An 11,241-nucleotide genomic window follows, 5' to 3' on the forward strand; every position below is an offset into this window, starting at 1 on the left:
TTCTGAACACCCAAATGTTCTGGTATCACATGACTTCAAATAGAAGATTCAATATGCTAATTAAAAAATAAAGCTACTCTTAAAATTAAGGTTTCAAAGGGGCTTTCACAGTGTTACTATGGGAACCACTTTGGGTTCCTCATCCAGCCTTTCAGTGAAGACTTTTTCTTTAAGAATCTTTTTCCACTGGGGAAACAATCCGTTTTGTGCAATGGAAAGATTCTAAGGATGTTAAAGGTTAATATTCTTTGATTCTTTGGGAACTCGAAGTAGTTTCTTCTATATGGCATCACTGTGAAAATAATTTTTTTGGAACTGCTATTTAAAAAAAAATGAATAGATGCAAATAAAGTATCTTTATTGTTAAGACTGTTGAAAGAACCGACATAGGTTCTCCAAAGAGAAAAGAGAAAATTTTCAATAACTTTCCCCACTATTAAGAGTATGGTAGCACTTTATTTTACAGTCTGTTTTCTCATGTACATACTATGTACTTATTATAGTAATTAAAATACATAGGTAATAACTAGGTACTAACCCCTGAACCTAACAACAATTCCCTAAACCTTAACCCTGTAACCTAACCCATGTAGTTACCTTGTATTACCAGAACTTTCTTAGATAAATATGTTGTATGCATTATAATTTAATGTATCCTTTATTTTAAAAATGTATTTTACTGCATAGTGTAAACTTTTTGGATGATGGTGTTGCAGTTTGCAGGCTGTTAGATTGAGGTCATTGGCCATGGCAGGGTGGTTCTGATATTTGAAGTAGCCTATGTAAAATAACCTATGCCACAATCATATGCTGAAGTGGTTGTGGCATCGCTTCCTCATTCAAGATGATAAATACTCTGCTTTCCCTCAATAGCAGATTCGTACACAATTTCTACATGATGCATTTCTCATATATTATTAACATTTCCAGATCAGGACCACGTAACATCCCACAACCACCCCCTCCTCCCCGTGGTGTGCTTAAACCAGGCCAAAAACAACTCTCCTAATTAAAGCCAATTAACCCTCCAACACCCACTCACTTGAAAGCTGCACTCCTGCTACCCCACAATTCCACGTGGGGAACGAGGGGCCCAAAGCCTTAGTGGGGCGACACCGATTACACGCGTGACAAGGCAGTTTGACTCAGCAGAACGCTCCCGCTCATGCGCCCCCGTGTCAGGCATGTTGTTGAGTGAGGGGAGGAATTGCGGGCTATCAACACGCTGACAGGTGTTTTCTTAGCTGCACCCAAGCTGTGATATAATGAAGAGAGTGAGATGTTGCACCAGACATGGGCTTCAGGTCTAGTGGATGCTATTTCTTGGCTTTCATGGTCTCAGCTGGCTCGGGTAACAACATCAAGGTGAAGGGCAAATGATGCATCGGTGTTGCTCTCTGTTCTTCTTCTTCTTCTTTACACTTTTCAGACCCACACCACATGTAGTAAGCAATAGTGGTGTAAAAGTTTTCCTCTTTTACATACCTCCATGCAACAAATTGCTGTTGGCGATTGTGCTTTAAATGAACAGCGTGCTTTCCATGGTGATCACTGGCCAGTGCATTTAGTATTTTTTTCAACTTGACTAGCATAAATACAGCCATTTGGTCATTTATCTGAGAATCCACTATGTGTATAAACTTTGTTAAATGCTTTTGTTTCTCAATAAAATCATACAAATTGATTTATGAATATTATTTTATTGTTTTAACTTCAGCAATAACTTTTCCGATAGTAATATTTATAAGTTTTTTAAACCTTTTTAAAATAGTTCATAAAGAAGCATATATTATTTACTTCATATTTTTTCTTTCAAATATATATAATTACCGATGCCTAGTCATATTTTTTTGGCAATTTATTATTAGTTATTATAAGTTTTATTTGAAAAAAATTATACTATCAAAAAATTAACTTAACCGTCCATTTATTATTCAGTTTGTTTTTCAATCAGATTTATTAAATTAAATTTAGTTTGTTTTGTTTTTTAACTCAACAGCCTTTGTCATGGCCTTAATTCCCAATTATTATTAGATTTCATAAATGAAGATTTCACAGATTGTGCATGAAATCTCTATGCTAAAAGATAAAACAAACAATCATGATCATAATTTCAGTAGTTATTTTATATTAAATTAGCATTGCCTTATAGCACAGTTAACAGAAATGTTCTAAGAAATGTTAAGAGCGTTACTTATGTTACGTATGAATGTTCAAAACGTCCAGTTTTTAAAATGTTTTAAAAAAAAAAATCCTAGTTATGCAAACATTCAATTTCATCATTTTGAAAAAATTACGGGAATGTTAACTTTATGTTCTCTAAATGTTCTGAAAAAAGTAGTAACATTTAAAAAATGTTAGACGAACATCCAACTAAAATGTTTTGAGAACGTTATTAAAGACCAAATCAGTATTCTGTTAACATTTCTTTCATAGCTTCTAGAAAAACTCATTAAGAAGTAAAAGAAACATGCTCAGAAAGGAGTATGGCGAACCCATATCAAATTAGTGATCGCATTTACCCATCCGAAGTGCACACACACGGCAGTGAACACACACACCACACTGTGAACCCACACACCCGGAGCAGTGGCCAGCAATTTTATGCTGCGGCGCCCGGGGAGCAGTTGGGGGTTCGATGCTGCCACGGGCACCTAAGTGTTGGTATTGAAGGTGGAGCAGCGAACTGTACATGCATCCCCCCCACCCACAATTCCTGCCGGCCGAGACCTTCGAACTCACAACCCTTCGCCTTGGGAGTCGACTCGATCTAACCATTAGGCCACGAACCCCCCTAAGAACATGCTCTGCAGTTATATATCATAATATATATATATATATAATTCTTTAAACACAATCACACACACAAACACACACCAACAACACACACACCACACACACACACCCACATCTTGCAACACTGAAATTAAAAAAGAACATATCCGGTATGTGATATAAAATGCATAGATGTAATTACTACATAAACCGTTATAACAAATGGAAGGTAAATTATGATCGTGATTAATGTAAACAAACGTCTTCTGGATTATATTACATCTCTGAGCTTCTTTTTAATTGGTATCCTCCATTAAAGTGCACATTGATGATCAACATTAAATGCCTTATAATCAACATTAGCAGGTTCGAAACTTTGTGAAATCTAGTTGTTACAATGTGTTATGGAACGTGTACTCAATCAAGCAGGTTGAAATTACTATTTATTAATAAATATTTGACGTAAATATATTTCGTAGTAATGTCTGTGTGCAGATAAAACTTGACAACATAGAGCTGTGCGATAATATAAGTACATTTTGGTAAGTAAATTTGTAAGTGAACTACAGTACGACAGTTACGAGCTGAGGGATGATCAAAGATATTTTTTTTCTGTCAAATCAACAGATTTACGTATGGGTGGACAGTTTAAAGACAGAATCCTTACTTCAGAGAGGCCATGAAAACAACAGTACAGATTACAGATTCAATGTGCCGTAAAACACTGTGCATTGGTCTGTTTTCACTTTAGGGCACTGTCCTCGCATCGCTAAATGACATCATGCGCTTGTCAATGTGGTAGTTGTGCCACACGACCCTTGCGTGCCGTTGGTGAAGCGGTCAAGAGTTTAGCATGTATGATGTGTCTCGCCTCCGACCAGCAGCCATCCGCGGTCCTCATCCAGCAGTAGGGCCGGTACGGCTCCCCTCTCTTCCTCAGTCCCAGAACACAGCAAGAAGCGGTTCCTCCTCCGACTTCAGTTCTGCCAGAAAAACAAACAGTTAGGTTTTACGAAAATCTGATGTTTTCAAACATAGAATGTCCTGTTTCGTTTGGTTCTGACACCCAAATGTTCTGTTAGCATCACATGAACTCAAATAGAAGATTCAATATGCGAATTAAAAAATAAGCTTACACTCTTTAAAAATTAAGGTTTCAAAAGGGGGCTTTCACCCCCAGTGTTACTATAGAGGAACCACTTTGGGTTCCTCCATCCACAGCTTTGAACCTTTCAGTGAAGACTTTTTTCTTTCTTTAACGAATCTTTTTTGCCACTGAAAACAATCCGTTTTGTGCAATGGAAAGAGTCTAAGGATGTTTAAAGGTTCTTCATGGAAACCATCAAGGCTGATAAACGAACCTTGATTTTTTTTAATTTAAGAGTGCAGTGAAGGAAGAACCATTTTAGGGTCTCCGAAGACCTTTCAGTGAATGTTTTCTTCAAAGAAACCATTTTTTCCCCTTAGTGTGAAGAAATTTGGGGAAAAAAAAAAAAAAAAAAAAAAAAAAAAATATATATTATATATATATTATATATATATATATTATTTTTATAATTAATATATATCATATATATCGATATATATATATATATATATATATATATAAGAACCTTTTACACTATAAAGAACCTTTGCAACGAAACGGGATTGGGTGTTAAAGGTCCTTCATGGAAAACACACCTCTTAAAAAATAATAGGTTCTTTACTGGCGTTGATGGTTCCATGAAGTTACATCCATGGAACTTTAGATGATTAAAATATTCTTGTGAGTTTCTTTGGGGAACTCGAAATGGCTTCTTCTATGGCATCACACTGTGAAAAAAAGGTTTTGGGAACTTTATTTAAAAAAAAAATGAATAGGATGCCAAAAAGTATCTTAATTGTTAAGGACGGTGGAAGAACCATTTATAGGTTCTCCAAAGAAGAAGAACATTTTCAATAAACTTTCCACCACTATGAAGAATATTGGTATCACTTTATTGTACAGTCCATGTTCCTCAATGTACAGACTAGGTCCTTATTATAGTAGATAACAATAACTATGTAGAACTAGGTACTAACCCTGAACCTAACCCCTAAACCTAACCCTAACCCATGGAGTTACCGTGTATACCGTACTTTCTTAGAATAAACACCTGAAGGACACGTAAATACATGACTGTAAAGTTCACGGACTGTAAAATAAATGTGCACCCAAGAATATTTTGTGCCAATGAAATGTTTAAAACCGTCGTTATTTTGAAAAACATCATACCCATAACAGACCTTTAGTTTATATGTACTGACTGCATATACTACTTTTGGACGGATTGTGTTGCAGTTTGAAGGTTGTTAGATTGAGGTCCTGCGAGGTGGTTCTGATCTTTGATAGATATGTAAATAAATATGCCAACATTGCTGAAGGTTGGTTTTGGGCATGCTCATTCCAGTGATCAATATCTTCTTCCCCCCAATAGCGCTTCGCACACAATTATACATGATTCATTTCTCATATAACACATCAGACCACTCCACATCCTCCCAAGACCACCCCCTCCTCCCCCGCTGGTTGCTTAAACAGCAGGCAAAAACAACTCTCCTAATTAAAGCCAAGTAAAACCTCCAACACACTCCTTGACAAGCTGCACTCCTGCCTACCCACAATTCCAGTGGGACGAGGGCCAAAGCATAAGTGTTGGCATGATTACCCGCTGACAGGCATGTTTGAACTAGCAGAACGTTCCAGCTCAATGGAGGTGTCAGGCATGTTGGTGGGAAGGGATGTTGCGGTAAATAATGGTTGACAGGTATGTTTCACACATAGATCCGCACACCATGCCTTGATATCAATGCAAGAGGAGTTGAGATGTTTGCAACAGAAATGGCTCAAGTTCTAGTGACTGCATTTTTTGTGGCTTCATGGTCTCTCTGGCTGGGGTCATACATCAAGGGTGAAGGTGAAATGATGCATCTAGAATGTTGCTCTCCTTGTTCTTCTTCTTCGTCTTTCTTTTTTAACACAGGCTTACACTTAATAGTGTGTTGTAAATTTTTCATCCTTTTTACATCTACTACCTCCCAGCCAACATTCTGCAGCTTTGAGCGATTGTGATTTAATTGACCACTGGTGCTTCCATGTGAATCACCGTGTCCATGAAGCTTTAGTTGTAGTTTTTTTCAACTTGAACTAGCAAATAAGCCATTTGATTTATCGAAGAAAACTAGGTGTAAAAACTTTGTTAAAGCTGTTTGTTTTTCTCAATAAAATCACGTTACAAATTGATTTATTATATATTTTTATTGTTTAAACTTCAGCAATAATTTTCAGATATTAATATTTTAAAGATTTTTTAAATATTTTAAAATATTTCCATAAAGCATATAATTATTTTACTTCATATTTTATTTTCAAATATAAATACTTTAAGATGCATAGTCATATTGGTGGCAATTTTTATTAGTTATTATAAGTTATTAGTTTGACAAAAAATTATACTATCAAAACATTAAACTTAACACGTCCATATTATTATTCAGTTTGTTTTTCAATCAGATTTAGTTACAATTAATTAGTTTTGTTTGTTTTTTAACTTAACCCAGCCTTTGTCATGGCCTTAATTCCCATTATTAATTAGATTTTCAGAAATGACAGCATTTCAATCAGATTGTGCATGAAAATCTCTATGCTAAAAGATAAAACAAACAATCATGATCATAATTTCAGTGGTTTATTTTTTTAATTAACTTAGCATTGCCGTTATAGCATCAGTTAACAGAAATGTTCTAAGAACTGTTAAGGAGCGTTACTTATGTTATCCCTATGAATGTTTCAAAACGTCCCAGTTTTTGTAAAATGTTTTAAAAACAAAAAAATCCTAGTTATGCACAACATTCATTTCAATCATGTTGGAAAAAATTACGGGAAGTTTACACTTTAGGTTTGTCCTAAATGGTTCTGAAAAAAGTAGTATACATTTAAAAAAATGTTAGACGACCACTCCAACTAAAAATGTTGTTGAGAACGTTATTAAAGACCAAATCAGTATTCTGTTAACATTTCTGGAGAACGTTTGTTCATAGCTTTGAGAAAACCTTGCCATAAAGTTTGAGAACGTTATTAAAGACCAAATATATATATTATTATATATATATATACACACACATTACATATATATACACACACACACACACACACACACACACACACACACATCTTGCAACACTGCCAATTAAAAAAGAAAAATATCCAGGTATGTGATATAAAAATGCATAGAGTTAATTACTACATAAACCGTATATGAATGTAATTATGATCTGTGAATTAATGTAAACCAAACGTCTTCCTGGATTATATTTCACAGCTCTCTTTCAGCTTTCTTTTTTATTTTTATCCTCCATATAAAGCTGCACATTAGCATGGACTCAACATAAAGGAATTCTTTAGATGACAGAAGGTGATTTCTCACCGCAAACTAAATAAATCTCATAATTGGGGCATGTTTATGCTATCCAATCATGAAAGTCGTTTCAGCACAGAGGCCAACAAACAGACAAGTCACAGCACCTGCTGGAATCCTTTCAACTGCAGCCTTCCAGCAGTCCACGTTATAATAGTTTCCGGAAGGCGAGCCGCTGCTCGTCAGCTTCCGAGAATTTGGCACATTTTCATATTTAGAGTTCAAAACACAGCGATCCATACTTTTTACTTAATTTTTTAATTTCCATGTCATGTTTATGCCATTTCAGTTGTTTCTCCCCTTCCCAGTTAGTATTACTTTTTGAATATTCAACATTAGAATATTAAATTAACGATCAAAAGATATTGCTCGGGCTAACATTTTATTTTAAGGTGTCCTGTGTTTCACACTTACATGTACTTACTATTATGAAACAATGTATTCATGTTTATTCATCCATTCATTTCATCATTTACACGTTGTATCACTTTAGAAATGGGTCTTTAATAGTTCTTCGTTTAACTTTATTTAGATTTATTCTTTTTTAATATTTATTTATTTTGTAAAAAGGAAATTTTAACGTGAATAATGAAAATATTAAATTACATTTTTTATGTCTTCTCAGTTCATTTAGTAAGATTTGATAATTTATTTTTAAATGTATTTAGACAGGGTTATGTTATTTATTTACATATTTATTTTTAGTAGCTGCTCTATTTGATTTGTTTGTCTCCTTTTTTAAATTGTTAGAAATTATTCTTAATATTTTTATTTAGTTAGCAATTCTTATGTACTTTTTATTTTGAAATTATTTTACTTTATTTAATAGTAAAAAAAATAAAATATGAAATTGGGGTATTCAATTATTATAAAACTAGTGTCATCTATTTATGTTTAGAGTGTTTCTTTCAATCTTTTCTTTCATTTCTTTCTTTGATTTAATTAGTATTCTTTATTTTTAAACATGACGGGATTCTTTTTATTTACAGTGTTTTTATTTTATTTATTTAATTCTATTTACATTTTATCTACAGATTAGTATGAGATTTTACAAATTATTTTTTTATTTCTAGTACAAAATAAAAATACAATTGTAATATTACTAATCATTCAATTCGGTAATATATTTATTTGTGATTTTTTTTTTCACCCTTTGACACTGAATTAAAAACCTCATTCATTATTATTCTTATTAACACTGGAAAAAAGAGCTTTGAGTCTGTAGTTTACCATATATATTATAATAGAAAATAAATCTATATATATATATAGATATCGTGCTCTAATATATATATATATTTAATAAACCCATTTCCAAATCCATAACACTAGAAGCTCATATGTTCCTCTCCAGTGATGGTCTGTGTTTTGTTCACGAGTGTCTGAGTTTATTCAGAGTTCACATACAGCGTGGAAACAGTGTTTGCATCACACGATCAGACTACACATCCTTTATTTTATAGTCCGACAAAGGAAACAACCTTCCGATGAGATCATGGCGCACAGAGAGCTAGCATTTGTTTATAAAGTGTCAAGGCGTCGGATCGGGAGCATTTGCCACACAGTCTTGTAATCCGTGTTTGTGATAAATGAAGAAAAAGCCCCCTTTCCCTCCCACCCACTTCATAAACACACACAGTCTCATTACTAAAGTTTAAAATAAACAAGCATAGCCGCAAAAGCCTCCTATCCTTATATCACACAGGACACATATGGTTGTGACTCCACCCGGTCCTTGGAGTCCTTCTAATCAGCATGATGGATAGACTTTCCCATGCTTTTAAGATGCTGGGCCAATTACAAGGTTCATAGTCAAGTCTTGATGAACGTATTTCACATTGAGGTCTAAGCCAGGATCCAAGAGAAAATGGTTTTCCATTAATGTGTCCCAACCAATATAAAAACATCTAAGCACTGACCTGGAACCAATACAGGTTGCTTCGTAATATGATTGGTTTGGACAGTTAATCAGTTCATAAGCCAATACGACTGAAAAAACACTCATGCTCTGCTACTTAGCAAACAATACTACGCATGCTAACTGACTTCATATTGATTATGAAATGATTATGGTTGTAGGACTGATGTGGTGATGGCATTCAGCCTTGAGATCTTCCAACCCAATATCAAGAATGACGCGCACCATCTGGTCGACCATGATTACAGCTGAAATCAAGCGCTCTTGAATCATCCATTCATAAAGTTTGAACTCACCCATTGCGAACTATAAATGCAATGTAAAAAAAAACTTGAATATTACTCAATTTCAAGTCTTTACTGGGTTGGTGAGTTTGTTTATTTTCTAGAATAATTCGGCAGTCTGGGTTTCCAAGGCGTATTACAGCAAGCACACAAGTCGATGTTGATGAATTGTACCATCAAATTTGTTTGTTTGATCCATTAAATGTGTTTAGTTGTGCTGGTCATCCAATTTCAGGATACTTCTTTTATTATTCCGAACGTCACATGTTTGGACCTGATGGGATCAGCTTAGCGTCAAGACAGGCCAGGAATTAGACAGGTAAAGTCAGCTTGAATTTGCTTCTGTCAACAAAAGGTCAGTGAACATCAGGAGCTTTAACCTTCAGAAAGCTGGTTAGGACACAAAAACCTGTTTGAAGATTTATATAACAATTGTATATTTGTGACCCCTGGAGTACAAAACCAGTCTTAAGATCGCTGGGGGTATATTTGTATATTGTAACAAGCCAAAAATACATAGCAGAGGTGAAAAAATGATTGATTTTTCTTTTTAATGCCAAAAAAATCATTAGGATATTAAGTAAAGATCATGTTCCATGAAGATATTTTTGTACATTTCCTACTGTAAATATATTAAAACTTTCAGTACATCATCTATGTGACATTGATGCAACCAGGCAGTTGTGTCTGTTGTTCCAGTCTCAGTTACGGGTTACAAAAAGACCAAGTTGCCGAAACCTTAAAGATTTAAGAGGTCAAAGGTGATTCGTCTTGATTAGCATTCCCCTCTTTTTGAACTGAACTGTTGTGGATTAGGCTTGCAATTGGAATTAGGCCACCCAGAATTCAGTTCCTTGCTTTGAGCTCTTTAATAAAGTATCTTTGCAAATCCAATATCCGATAAAAGCAAAATCCCGATAATCAAAGTCAGAGTTGTTTTGCTTCTCGTGATGCAGGAATAGAGTGCTGGCGTAAGTTCCACAGTCTGAGTCAGAGATCATAAAACTCAGGCGCTCTGTCTTGTGTCTGACTCAAGTCAATTGCAAACATTTGGGTTTGTAATCCATGGGCACATCAACAGTAAGACGTTTCACTGCCAAACACCTGTAACATTCCTTGCCTTTTGCAGAAGGACAGCGCGAAATGGAAATGAGCAGAGAACCGGGGGGAAACTTTTTCAAAGCAGCCAGTTCTGAGAAATTTGGCTCTAATGAACACAGAAGAAACTCAGGAACTTTAAAGAAACAGTTCATCTAAATAAATATAAACAAATATTCTATCTTTGAAAATCTTACATTGCATGCAGGTGCTGACGAACATGATGCAGGATGATGACTTAATGTGATGTTGCAAATGTGATATTGATTTTATACAAAAAGTTCAATAAGCAAGAAGTTCATATTGTTTTAAATTTTAGACATGATATTGTCTGGTTTTTGCTCAATATCACAAACGAAAAAATGTTTCAAAGAAAGCCAGAGGAGAACTGTTGTGCATTCTTCGAGCAATAGTTTCTCAATATATCAACGTTTTTTGAAGTGGATTGGAATGAGCCAGTGATCAGTGTGAGCAATTTATAAATGCAATCACTTGCTTGTTTCTTGGAAGTACATGTGAATAACCTGTAAATAAAAAATAGCAGAATTGTCATTATTAGGTGAACTGTCCCTTTAAATACAATTGGCATAGTGGTGATTGTGTGTGTTAATGCTATTAATCGGACTATTCAATTTCTCCCTCAGTAGGAACATTTTGAAACTGTGGTCTCATTATTTTCGACGGTTGATTACGCTGGAGGAGGGACTCCCCTATTGAGGACTTTTAA

At 34.7% G+C, this 11,241-nt stretch overlaps 1 pseudogene; it reads right to left on the reverse strand.

The window, feature by feature from the left end:
• The window catches only part of LOC122135029, a 19,839-nt pseudogene extending 14,315 nt beyond the window's left edge, over positions 1–5,524 (reverse strand).
• Between the last annotated feature and the right edge of the window lie 5,717 nt (positions 5,525–11,241).

This window comes from Cyprinus carpio, chromosome A22 (genome assembly GCF_018340385.1).
Source record: "Cyprinus carpio isolate SPL01 chromosome A22, ASM1834038v1, whole genome shotgun sequence".
Classification (NCBI taxonomy): domain Eukaryota; kingdom Metazoa; phylum Chordata; class Actinopteri; order Cypriniformes; family Cyprinidae; genus Cyprinus; species Cyprinus carpio.